Raw genomic sequence first — 14,214 nt, forward strand, 5'->3', positions numbered from 1 at the left:
GTTTCAGTAGTTGTGGCTCACGGGCTCAGTAGTTGTGGCCTGTGGACTCTAGAGCACAGGCTCAGTATTTGTGGTGCACGGGCTTAGTTGTTCCATGGCATGTGGGATCTTCCTGGACCAGGGCTCGAACCCTTGTCCCCTTTATTGGTAGGCAGATTCTTAACCACTGCACCTCCAGGGAAGCCCCTGGTTACTTGTTCTTGAACTTTTCAGCCTCAGCAATTATGAGAAAACAAAAATATTCTGTTGTTTATAAAATACCACGTCTCTCGTATTTTGTTTTAGCAGTCAAAGAGCTGGCTGAGGAGAAATATCTGTGAGCTTGAAGACATATGAGGAGAAACCTTTAAATCTCAAAAGAAAAGAGAAAATGGGCAGGAAAGAAATCAACAGACCAGAGTAATCAATAATTGTGGAGCAATGAAAAATGCTGTGACCTATACATAATGGGTATAGCAGGAGGAGAATAAAGATAATAAAGAACAGAAAATATTTTTTTTTAAAAATGACTGCGAATCTCCCCAAATGAATGTCTGACACTAAATCCACAACATCCAAACTTAGAAGAACATATGAATAGTAAAGAAAACTGACCAATATGTCTCAGGAACATCAATGCAAAAATCCTCAACAAAATATTACCAAATCGAATCCAACAATATTTTGAGAGAACTTTATATCATGAATGAGAGGAAATAATCCCAGGTATGAAAGGCTGGTTCAACATTCTAGAATCAAATAATTATATCCATCATATCAACACCTTAAAGACAATCATTAGCATATCAATAGATTCAGAAGACCTTTGAAAAAATCTAACACCCATTCTTCATAAAAACTCTCAGTTAAAGAAATAGACTGGAGCTTTCTCAAGTTGATAACAAACATTTACAGGAAACTTTTATCTTACATCATGATTAATGGTCAAAAACATAAAGCTTTTCCACTAAGTTCAGGTAAAAGCAAGGATGTCCCCTTTCATGACTCCTTTTCCATATTTTACTCCCAGTCCTTGCTAATGCAATAAGGCACGAAACTAAATAAAACAAATACAGATTGGGTAGAAAAAAATGAAAGCAACCTAAATAGAATGTGGACCAATATACTTTATGGACACCTCATCAAAGAAAATAGACACTATGCATATAAGTATACAGAAGAATAATCCAGATTACATGCTGCCATGAAAAAGCAAATTAAAAATACAATTACATACCACTATGTAACACTTAGAATGGCTAAAATGTGAACAATGACAAGAACAAATTCTGTAGGAGATGTGGAACAATAGGAAATGCCATTTGTTATTGGTGGAAATGAAAAATAATACAGCTAATTTGGTAGTCTGATTGACACTTGCTATAATACTGAACACTCCCTTACTGTACAATCCGGCAAGTGTTCTCATGGATATTTACTGAAAGTAGTTTAAAACATACTTCCAGAGGAAAACCTGCATATGGATATTTATAGCACCTAATTCAATATTGCCAAAATGTGAATGAAACTAAGGTGTCCTCCAATAGGTGAATGAAATTATATAGTATTAATATATTCTGGGAATGGGATAATATTGAGCACTAAAAATGTAAGCTATCAAGCCATATAAAGAGATGGGAATTCTTTTTTTTCTTTTGAAATATAGGTGATTTTCTTTATTTTGAAATTTAAATTTTATTGGAGTATAGTTGATTTACAATGTTGTGTTCATTTCAGCTGCACAGCAAGTGATTCAGTTACACATATGCATATACTCATTCTTTTTCAGATTCTTTTCTGATAAAGGTATTCCCAGAATACTGAGTAGAGCTCCCTGTGCTATACAGTAGGTCCTTGTTGCTTATCTGTTATATATAGTAGTATTCGTATGTTTACCCCAAGTTCCTGATTTATCCCTACCCCCCACCTTTCCCCTTTGGTAACCATAAGTTTGTTTTCCAAGTCTGTGAGTCTGCCTCTGTTTTGTAAGTTAGTTCATTTGTATCAATTTTTAGCTTCCACCTAGAAGTGATATGATACAACATTTGTCTTACTCTGTCTGACTTACTTCACTTAGTACAATCATCTCTTGGTTCATCCATGTTACTGCAATTGGCATTATTTTCTTCTATTTTATGGCTGAGTCATATTCCATTATATATATGTATCACATATTCTTTACCTATATTCATATGTTGATGGGCATTTTGGTTGCTTCCATGTCTTCGCTATTGTAAAGAGTGTTGCAGTGAACATTGGGGAACATGTGTCTTTTCGATTTATGCTTTCCTCCAGATATGTGTACAGGAGTGAACTTGCTGGATCCTCTGGTAGCTCTATTTTATTTTATTTCATTTCATTTCAATTTCAAGTTTTTTGGAGTATAGTTGATTTACAATGTTGTGTTACTTTCTGCTGCACAGCACAGTGAAGCAGTTATACATATATCCAATCCTTTTTGGATTCCCTTCCCATACAGGTTATTACAGAGTATTGAGTAGAGTTTCCTGTGCTATACAGTAAGCCCTTATTTGTTATCTCTTTTATATATAGTGGTGTGTATATGTCAATCCCAATTTCCAATTTATCCCTCACACCTCCCCTTACTCTGGTAACCTCCATTCTTTGCTCCATAGTGTCTGTTACCAATTGGCATTGCCACCGATAGCATAGAATTGGTGGCACAGTGGTTAAGAATCTGCCTGCCAGTTCAGGGGACACAGGTTCGAGCCCTGGTCCGGGAAGATCTCACATGCCACAGAACAAGTAAGCCCGCGCACCACAACTACTCAGTCTGCGCTCTAGAGCCCACGAGCCACAACTACTGAAGCCTGTGTGCCTAGAGCTTGTGCTGCACAACAAGAGAAGCCACCACAAAGAGAAGCCTTCGTACCACAACGATGAGTAGCCCCCGCTTGCTGCAACTATAGGAAAGCCGCACGCAGCAACGAAGACCCAACGCAGATTAAAAAAAAAATAAGTAGTAGTTTCTCTTTTTTCCACACCCTCTGAAGCATTTCTTGTTTCTAGACATTGTGATGATGGCTATTCTGAGTGGTTCCAGGTGATACTTCTTTGTACATCTGATTTGCATTTGTCTAACATAAAGCAATGGTGAGTATCTTCATAGGTGCTTTTTTTTTTGGAACAGTGTCAGTAAAATTTAGCCCTTGAAAAAGGGTTATTGAAAGGTTGCCTTGTTTTCAAGTCTATTTCGATTACTTACCCCAAGACATTTTTTGAGGGCCGTTGTCATTTACAGCTCCCCAGGCATTGTGAATATGAAGTGCATATAAGGTCCAGTTTTAGAATTGTTGTTATGGGAAACAGAAGGCGGCAGGATTTCTACTGTCCCTCTCTGGTTACTGACACAACCTTAGATGTAGGGCAAGTCCTATTCTTGGGTTTTAAATTAGAGTGGAATGTGCCTGACCAAACATGTAAGGGCTTCTGTCCCATTCCTTCTTCCCCCTTACCCTTCATCCCCCGAACAAGTATAAACCCCTGCAACATCACCTGTTGAGGGTGCTGTCTTGTAGAGTGGGATGACCCTTATGAAGGAGTCGGGAGGTCGGAACCCAACCACCAGGATATGTTGAGAGCGGGTGATTTTCCAAATGTCATCCAGCCCAGAGAGTCCACCATCCTTAGGGTGTCAGAGGGTTGGTTTAGTAGTATGAGGGCACACTTAGATCTGGAGATAGTGATCCCATGCAGAGGGGACCAGGTACTACATGTTCAAGGGGGGTGAATTAGCTGGCATATCCTCCCGAAGTACTCAGGCCCACAACAGTCCAGCCTTGGGACCAAATTGTGTCTGTGTCCAGGGATGTGACACTAGTACGTTCACTGCGACTAAACAAATTTAGTGATCTTTTTTCTTTTCTTTAATTTAATTTTAAATTTATAATGGAGTATATAGTTGATTTATCATGTTGTGTTCATTTTTGACATACACCAACATGATTCATTTATACAGAGATAACTATATATTCTTTTTAGAATTATTTTCCCATTGAGGTTACTAAAGAGTGTTGAGAAGAGTTCCAAGTGCTCTACAGCAGGTCCATGTTGATTACAAGTTTTCTCTCTGTAAATATGTATATACTAACTCCAACCTCATGATTTATGCCTCCAACACACCTTTCCAGTTTGGTAACCATAAGTTTGTGTTCTAAGTCTGGGACTCTGTTTCTGTGTTGTAAGATAGTACCTTTCTATCAATTTTTAGATTCCACTGATAAATAATATCATATGATATTTTTCATTGTCTGATTTATGACACTTAGTATGAATGTATGTAGGTCCTTCTGAGTGGCCCTAAATGGCCTTATTTCATTCATTTCATGGCTGAGTAATATTCCATTGTACATATCTACCATAATTTCTTTATCCATTTTTCCTTCCAAGGATTTTTAGGTAGCTTCCGAGTAGAGGCTCCTGTAAACAGGGCTGCATAAATTTTAGAGTACCTGGGTCCTGTCAATTTACGTTTTTTCCAAGATACAGGCCCAGGAGTGGAAGCGCCATATGCGCTGAAGCTCTGGTTTTTAGATTTTTAAGGAATCACCACCCACTTCTCCAGAGTGGCTGTTAGCAATTTACATTCCCACCATCAGCTTGTCAGGGTTCCCTTTTCTCCACGCCCTGTCCTGCATTTCAGGTTTTACAGTTTGTGAGGTTGGTCATTCTGACTTGTGCGAAGTGATACCTCTTTGTAGTATTAACTTACATTGCCCGCCTGATTTGTTGGCCAAAAATGGAGTAAGGGTTTTTCCTGAATATATTAAGGAATAACGCATACGGCCTTTTTGGCAAACTGCGTCATTGGCGATGTTCAGCAGCTTTGCATGTGCTTTAACGACGAGTGCAAACTACCTCTTGAAATCCCTTTCCTGCAATTCTGCCTTGCTTACAAGGCCTTTACGAATACTTGGCTCAAGAAATGACTCCATTAGAGGTGTCAATTACAACCCTGCATGTTTGTGAATTGCAGTGCCCCTGAGCACCGGTTTTCAACTTGTTTAGGGAAGCAGACACAAAGGGGCAGGATTTCTACAGACCCATTCCAGTTACTGGGGCACCTGAAGGATAGGGAAATTCTTCTTCCAGGTAGGAAACTAGAGTGGCATATGCCTGTCCAAACATCTAAGGCTTGTGTCTCATTCCATCCCTCCATTCCCCTTCTTCACCGGAAAATTCCAAGCCGTGCAAAACCGGCTGAGTGTGCTGCCTTCCCATAGTGGGGAGACTCTAAGGAAAGGAGCTGGGGAACCCGAATACCAGGAGACGTGGAGATGAGGTGACTTTTCCAAACTCTTCCCGATCAGATGGTGTACCATCCTCTGGATGTGCCATGCATGTTTTAGCTGTAGGAAGGGTCCCCTGCACCTGGAGATATGGGACCCATCAAATGGGGGCCAGGCAGTATTACTCTAAAAGTGCTGCATTTGCTGTCCCATCCTCACGAAGCCTCTCAGACCAACGAGTGTAGAGCCTTAGGTCCCATCCAGCTCTGTGTCTAGATGTGGTCAGTCCAGGTTGCATCACAGCCCTTGAACAAATTTTGTAAGAATTTCTCTCTCTCTCACTGTCTTTATTTTATTCTTGTTATTTAATTTTATAATGAGGTATAGCTGATTTTCAATACTGTGTTTCTTCCTGCTCTACATCTATCCACTTGATTCACTTAAAGAGACACATCAATAAATTATTTTACAGATTCTTACCAGTCTTTTTTTTTTTAATTAATTAATTTATTTATTTATTTTTGGCTGTGTTGGGTCTTCGTTTCTGTGCGAGGGCTTTCTCTAGTTGCGGCGAGCGGGAGCCACTCTTCATCGCGGTGCGCGGGCCTCTCACTATCGCGGCCTCTCTTGTGGAGCACAGGCTCCAGACGCGCAGGCTCAGTAATTGTGGCTCACGGGCCCAGTTGCTCCGCGGCATGTGAGATCTTCCCAGACCAGGGCTCGAACCCGTGTCCCCTGCATTGGCAGGCAGATTCTCAACCACTGCGCCACCAGGGAAGCCCCTTACCAGTCTTATATATCCTTTTCCGGTGACAACACTGTGCTGAGTCCAGCTCTTTGAGCTATAGAGTAGGTCCTGTCGAATACCTATTTTGTTTATGGAACCGTATCTGTGCTAATTTCAACCTCCTGGTTTATGCATCACCCCACCCCACCCTTTCTCCTTTAGCAGCCATAAGTGTGTTTTCTAAATGTGTGACTCCGTTTCTGTTTTGTAATTGCGTTCATGTGTAGACATTTTTAGATACTATCTATAAGTGATACCTTATGATAAGTCTCTTTTTATGTCTGACTTATGTCACTTAGAATGATCGTACCTCAGTCTCCACGAGTTGCTGCCACTGGCCTTATTTCATTGATTTAATTGCTGAGTAATATTCCATTGTACATAAGTACCACATCTTCTTTATCCATTTTTTCCTTCCAAGGACATGTAAGTTGTACCCAAATCGAGGCATTTCTAAACAGAGCAGCCCTAAACTTTGGGGTGCTTGTGTCCTGTCGATTTTTTGGTTTTCCCAAGACATACGCCCATGAGGGGAAGTGCTGTATGCTCTGTGGCTCTGTTTTTTAGATGTTTTAGGATACAGCATACACTTCTCAAGAGTGGCCGGTGGCAATTTACATCCCGCCGATCAGCGTAACAAGGCTCCCTTTTCTCCATGGCCTGTCTTGCATTTCTGCTTTTTACACTTTTTCAGGATGGGCCTTTTGACCAATGCGAAACGAGACATTTTTGTATTGCTGATTTGCATTGCCCGCTTGTTTAGTTGGGCAAAAATGGCGTCTGCGTTTTTTCCAGAATATATTCAGGAAAAAAAGCAGACGCCCTTTTCGGCCAACTGCATCATTGTCGAAGTTCTGCGGATTTTAATGTGCTTTCAAGGCGAGTCCAATCTACCTGTGAAAAACTGTTTCCTGTAATTCTGTCTTGCTTTGAAATCGTCTTCGTTGCCTTACCTCAATAAATGTTTAGATGTGAGTTACCATTTTTAACTCTGCAGTTTTGTGAATGCCGTGCTCCTGAGCTCCATTTTCCAAATCGCTTTTTTGGGAGCTGGCCGCAAATACACAGGATTGCTTAAGGCCCTATTCTGGTTCCGGGGAGCAGGCTGAGCCTGTGGTTAATTCTTCTAACTGATGGGAAATTAGAGTGACATGTGCATGTCCCAACATCTAGAGCTAGTCTCTCATTGGTTCCCCCTCTTCCCGTTCATTCTCCAGACAAATTGCAAACAGTTTGAAACAGGAGGCTAAAGGTGCTGATTCTCCAAGGGGGAGATTGTTCGTAGAGTGGCTGGAATGGCGAACCTGAGGACCAGGAGGTGAGAAATGAGGTGCATATTAGAAACCTTTCCCGATCACACGGTGTACCATTCCCTGGGTTTCCCATGCATGTTTTCACTGTAGGAAGATGCCTTTGAACCTAGAGATGTGGGACCCATGGAATGCGTACCACACAGTATTACTTTAAAGGGTCTGCATTTGCTCACCCTACCTTAAGAATACTCTCAGCCCCAAGAGTGTGCAACCTTATGTGTCATCCAGCTGTGGGTCTAGATGTGGTCAATCCAGATTGCATCACAGCCCCTAAATGAACTTTGTAAAATTTCTCTCTCTTTCACTGTGTATGTTGTTGTTTTTATTTGTAATTTAATTTTATAATGGGGTTTAGCTGATTTTCACTGCTGTGTTTATGCCACTTTACACCCATTTGATTCACTTAGAGATATCAATACATAGGTTTTAAGATTCTTACTAGTCAGATATATTCTTGTGCGGTGAATAGGGGGTGTTCAGTCCAGTTCACTGAGCAAGGAGTAGGTCTTGTCTGTTACATATTTGCTTTATGGAACGGTATCTGTGCTAATTTCAAACCCTTGTTTTATGCCTCACCCCACCTCACCTTTCCCGTTAAGCAGCCATAGTGTGTTTTCTAAATGTGTGACTCTGTTCTGTTTTGTAATTCCGGTCATGTGTAGCGATTTTTCCATTCCCTCGATAAGTGATATCTTATGATAAGTGTCTTTTTCTGTGTGACTTTTTCCCTTAGAAACATAATTCCTAAATCCACTCATCATGCTTCTACTATCCTTATGACATTGATTTCATGTCTGAGTGATATTCCATTGTACATAAGTACCACAACTGCTTTATCCATTTTTCTCTTACCTGGGATATTTAAGGTGTACTGAAGTGGAGGTTCTTGTAAACAGAGCAGCTCTAAACTTTGGGTTCCTGTATCTCGTTGATTTCTAGTTTTCCCATTTCTTTCGCCCATGAGTGGAAGTGCCCTATGCTCTCTAGCTGTGTTTTTTAGATGTTTTAGGAAACACCATACACTTCTCCAGAGTGGCCGTTGGCAATTTACATTCCGCCCATCAGCCTAACAAGGCTCCATTTTATCCCTGGCCTGTCCTGCATTTTTGGCTTTTACACTATTTTAGGATGGCTCTAATGACCGATGGGAAGTGAGACTTCTCTGCAGTGCTGATTTGCATTTACGTCTTGCTTGGTTGGCCAAAAAGGGCATGTGCGTTTTTTCCTGAATATATTCAGAAAAAATGCATACGCCCTTTTTGGCCAAGTGCATCAATGTCGACGTTTTGCCGCTTTTCATGTGCTTTAAAGGCGATTCGTATCTACATCCTGAAATCTATTTCCTGCAATTCTGCCTTGCTTTCAAATCCTCTTCGTTGCCTTCCCTCAATATATTTTTGGAAGAGAGTTATCATTTATAACTCTGCAGGTTTGTGAATTTCAGTGAACCTGAGCTCCATTTTTCAACTGGCTTTTTTGGGAGCAGGCCGCAAAACCGCAGGATTGCTTCAGGCCCTATTCTGGTTCCGTGCGGCAGGCTGAGCCTGTGTTTAATTCTTCTTCCTGACGGGAAATTAGAGTGACTTGTGCCTGTCCCAACACCTAGAGCTAGTCGCTCATGGGTTCCCCCTCTTCCCGTTCATCGTCAGGACAAATTGCAACCGGTAAGAAACAGGAGGTTAAAGGTGCTGAATCTCCAAATGGGGAGATTGTTAGTAAAGTGGCTGGAATTACGAACCCGAGCGCCAGGAGATGAGAAATGAGGTGCGTTTTAGAAACCTTTCCTGATCACCCGCGTTTACCATTCTCTGGGTTTCCCATGCATGTTTTCGCTGTAAGATGTTTCCCTTTAACCTGGAGATTTGGGACACATGGAATTGGTACCACGCAGTACTAATTTAAAGGGTCTTCGTTTGCTCACACAATCTCACCAAACCTCTCAGCCCCAAGAGCGTCCAGCCTTATGTCTCATCCAGCTGTGGGTCTAGATATGGTCAATCCAGGTTGCTTCAAAGCCCCTGAACGAACTCTGTAAGGATTTCTCTCTCTTTCAATGTCTTTGTTGTTTTTTATTTTTGAAATTTATTTTTATTATGGGGTTTAGCTGCTTTTCACTGCTGTGTTTATGCCGTTTTACACCCACTTGATTCACTTACAGAGAGATATCAATACATAGCTGTTAAGATTCTTACTAGTCAGATATAATTTTGTCCGTTGAATAGGGGGTGTGGAGTTCAGTTCACTGAGCAAGGAGTAGGGCTTCTGTGTTACATATTTCGTTTATGGAACGGTATCCTTGCTAATTGCAAACCCTTGTTTTACGCCTCGCCACACCTCACCTTTTCCGTTAAGCAGCCATAGTGAGTTTTCTAAATGTGTGACTCTGTTCTGTTTTGTAATTCAGGTCATGGGTAGCGATTTTTACATTCTCTTTGCAAGTGATATCTTATGATAAGTGTATTTTTCTCTGTGACTTATTTCACTTAGAAACATGGTACGTAAATCCACTCAGCATGCTGCTACTAGCCTTATGACATTGCTTTCATGGCTGAGTGATATTCCATTGTACATAAGTAGCACAACTTCTTTATCCATTTTTCTCTTTCCTGGCATATTTAAGGTGTACCGAAGTGGCCAAAGTGGAAAGTGTGCCTTTCCAAAAATCTAGGGCTTGTCTCTCATTGTTTCTCCTCCTTCCCCTTCATCCTCTGGACAAATTCCAAACTCTGTGCAATAGGATGTTGAAGGTGCTGACATCCTCAAGTGTGGAGAGTGTTAGGAAAGGGGCTGGAGGGGTGAACCCGACAACCAGGAGATTAGGAGATGAGGTGACTTTTCCAAAATTTTCCTGAACCAACCGTGTACCATCTTCTGGGTGTCACAGGCATTTTTTAGCTGTATGAAAGGTCCCATGTATGTAAGGAGAACACCAGGGATTTTTCCAAATCAGTGTCTCCCCGAACCCCAATCTGGGGAATTTTTAAGCTACTGGTACATGTATGTTCATTAAGGGACTTGGGCCATAGGCAGAGTCCGAACTTTAGATGATTGAAGTCTTCAGGGTCAGAAACGGTCACCATCGGCCTCCTTTAGGTTCCATTTTATCTGTAGTTGATAGATGATGTTGATATAGATATCTATTATTCAAATTATTTCCTCTTAGGGGTTATTACAAAATATTGAGTATAGTTCCCTGTGCTATACAGTAGTTCCTTGTTGATGATATATTTTATACATAGCAGTGTGTATATATTAATCTGAAAGTGTTAATTTATCCCTCCTCCCACCTTTCCCCTTTGGTAATAAAAAAAATATAAGATTTTATACTTCTCAGAAATCTAGGAGCTGAAAGAGAGGTATCATTTTCAATGGAAAATCATTCAAAACAAGATTGAAACTTCAGCCAAGATTATTACATGTCCATCCTTGGAAAGAAATCACTGCATTTCTCTAATGTTGACCTGACAAATAAGACAAACCCTTCCACTGAACTTGCTTATAATAAAGTGATGGAAATATCAAATGGAAGTGTTAGAAACATCTTATTTTACACGAGCCTTATACACTGCTCTATGTTAATTACAGTTTGGCACACACATATGTTTACTGAAGTTACAGTGTTCTCAAATTCTGTTACTGATCCTGCAGAGTGGGCCCCAACAAGGGTCCCCCTGCCCAGTGTCATTGGAGCCAACAGATCGAGACTGACCTTGGTTCAGAAGCGAAGGAAAACTTTATATTTTGATCAGAGAATGGAGAGGTGGGAGCGTGCGCTCCCCCACGGGCTGTGGGCCAGGCTGCTGTGTAGGGATCCCGTCAGAGTCAGCGGGAGGGACGGGGCGGAGCTCTTGAGGGCCGGGTTGGCTGGAGCTCAGGCTCTGTGTTGCGGAGTCTGCTCTGCATGGGGCCCCGCGAGCTGAGGTGTCGGCCCAGACATTTTGCACTAGGAAATTGGCTCTGAAGTGCCCGGTGTGGGACCTCTGCCTGTGGAAACCTAGGAGCAAGTGAAATTAGACAAAGCACAAAGGAAAAAATGGTCAGACTTTATTTTATTGCCCAGATTCTATTTTTATCTCCCAGGAAATTTTAATGGGCTTTGCCGGTGACAAACCCCTCCTCTGCCTCTTGTTCCATTCCACATTCTTGGGGCGCTGAGGGTGCAGACACCTCTTCTGTAAATGCTTCGTGCTGAGTTAGGTGTCCTCATACCTGGGGGGAGGGGCAGGACTTCTCCCCAGCAGCCTCCAGGTGAGGTTGATTGTCCCCAGGCCTCCTCCCTCACTGCTTGTCCGCCTGAGCACCAGCATTGGAAGTTTTATAGATTCTAATGACCTTTAAGAGTCCAGGAAAGAGATGCACAGGGATGCTGGGGGGGCCGGTTTTACCCTGTTCCACATTGGTTCGGCCCCCTTAGGCTGACGGTTTCTGCCAGCCTAGATGCTCTGACCAGTAGTCTGCGCTTTCTTCAGTTGGGCCACTGAATTAACGTACAAACAGCACCAGGTGTCAGAGCCCTGCTTGCTCAACTCCCAGACAGTCCAGGGCCGGTAGTGATCCAGGACCATGATGGCCACTCAGTCAACGGCCTTTTGAAGTAACCAGGAGTACAGCCGGTCTCATTGGCTGCCGTCACCGTGGTGTCTGTAGGCTTTTCTATGGTGGCAGCCTTATTTACGGGTCCCCTGCCAAGTTTATTAGCTCCGCTCTGGGTTCAGTAAGTCCTGCAAGCAATAGTCTGCTCTTTTGGGGCACACACTTGTGGTTTTCTGAGAGAAGCTCCAGGTCAAGTGATGGTCACACGAGTCGTCATGGGGGCCTGTTGCCCCAGGTTGTCTCTCTGGAGGTTGGAGTTGGAGGGCCTCCTCACTCGAGGTCATTGTGCCCACGGAGCGATCCCTGCAACTTCAGGGCATGGTGGGTGGTTAGAATCACCAAGTGGCGTCCTTTTCCCTTAGGAGGGAGCTGGCTTGTGGGCTGCTCATTTCCAGGTTTTTAGATACCCCCAGTATCCTGGTCGGATGGGGTGGCTGGCCAATGCCTGGAGGGCATTCTTGCGTTGTTCCATTTCAAGTGGTCCCAGTTTTTGCACTAATACTCCAAGGGCGATTCGCCTTCGACCAGGAATGTAAAGGTCAAAGGGTTTAGCTAAATTAGGGAGGTCCAGGGCAAGGGTCTGAATTGACTGCTCTTTCCATTCTTGAAAGGCCGCTTCTGGATTCTATTCAAAAGGATCATCATCTTTTCCTTTCAGTGTTTCATATAGAGGCCCAGCTATTAGACTGTATTTAGGGATCCAGATGCAGCAAACCCCGGTCTCCCCAGGAACCCCTAAGCTGTCTTCTAGTTTTAGGAAGGGTGAGGCTGCAAATGGCTTCTTCCCTTTCCTGGGATGGGCTTCTCCGATCTTCTGTGAGAATGAAGCCCAGGCAGGTCACCTTAGTCTTTGATATTTGAGCCTTTTTCTTGGACACCTTCTATCTTTTATTGGCTAGGTAGTTCAGAGGCCTCCTTAGTAGGGCTGGCGATCAGGATGTCGTCTGCATATTGAAGGAGGGCTCCGTTCTCCAGAGGTAGATCTTTTAGGGCTTTAGCTAACGTTTCCCCAAAGATGGTGTGGGTATTTTTGAACCCCTGGGGCAGGACGGCCCAGCAGTATTGTTTTTGTTGTATGTTGAGTCCTGCCACTCACAGCCAAAATTTCTTGTGACTCTGGGACTAATGGAATACAGAAGAAGGCATATTTGAAGTCTAATACAGAATAGCATGTCCTGGTGGATGGTAGAATGACCAGCAGGGTGTAGGAATTAGGAACTACTGGATGTATATCCTCTGTGGCTTCACTGACTGTCCTGGCGTCCTTTACCAGGTCCCCAGCAGCCCACAGGGCTCTCGTGGTCAGGCCCCTCCCAGGATATGGAGCTCACCTGTGCAGGTAGCCAGCAGCACATGGGGCTCTCATGGTTAGGCCGCTCCCAGGATATGGAGCTCACCTGGGCAGGTACCCTGGCAGGGCTGGGCACACAGGAACCGTGCACATAGTCCTCATTGCAGAGCACCCCCAGCACACCTGTCGCTCAGAGCTGACACAGAGCACCTCCGTGCAGGGCTTGAACTAACACACAGCAGCTCCGACATGTCTGTGACCCTAGCCTTCACTCTGTGCGGCCTCCCTCCACCTGGTCTTCCAGGGGCTTCCACTGCAGCCGGGGCACCAGGCCTCTGTCTCCACCCACCAACCCTCCTCTCCCTGACTCCTGGGTTCCTCTCATTAGGAGAGGGTCTTCTTGAAGTTGTCTCCCACTCATGGACCAGATAAAATGATTAGAAAACAAGCCAGGGCTGCCGCCCCTTGTCTATCCTGACTCTCGGGACCCTACACCTGTTCCTTGGATCTGGCCGGTGCAGCAAGGCCCATTTTCTGCAACTCTGAGCCCCTGAGGGGCGAGGATTGGCTGACCTGGGCAGCCTGACCCGGACGGCCAGCCCTTCCCAGGTGTGCCTGGGTTGAGGTCAATATAAACACCCCTCCAGGCAGCAAAAGCCTCTGCAACTGTGCCTGACGCCATATTCTCTGCCCCGTCAGCAGTCTTGGGATTGGGCTGGTGGGAGGGAGTAGGGCCCAGGGCTCTATGAGTGGCCCCGTGTGAGTGGGGCTCTGCTGGACTTTCTGCAGGAGTTGCCGGGCTACCCCCTGCTAAAGAAGAGGATGTGTCACCCATACCTGCTGCTGGAATTTCTCCCCTGGCAGAGGTGAGGAAGGAAAAAAGCAGTGGGTGCCGGGACAGAAGGGGTACTTCAGGCAGGGAAATGGAACGCTTCCAGAAGAGCGACCGGGGCCAGGACCATCCTGGCTGGCCTGCAGACACCAAGTCGGCCTGCGTGCTGT

This window comes from Eschrichtius robustus, chromosome 5 (assembly GCF_028021215.1).
Source record: "Eschrichtius robustus isolate mEscRob2 chromosome 5, mEscRob2.pri, whole genome shotgun sequence".
In the NCBI taxonomy this organism is placed as follows: Eukaryota; Metazoa; Chordata; class Mammalia; order Artiodactyla; family Eschrichtiidae; genus Eschrichtius; species Eschrichtius robustus.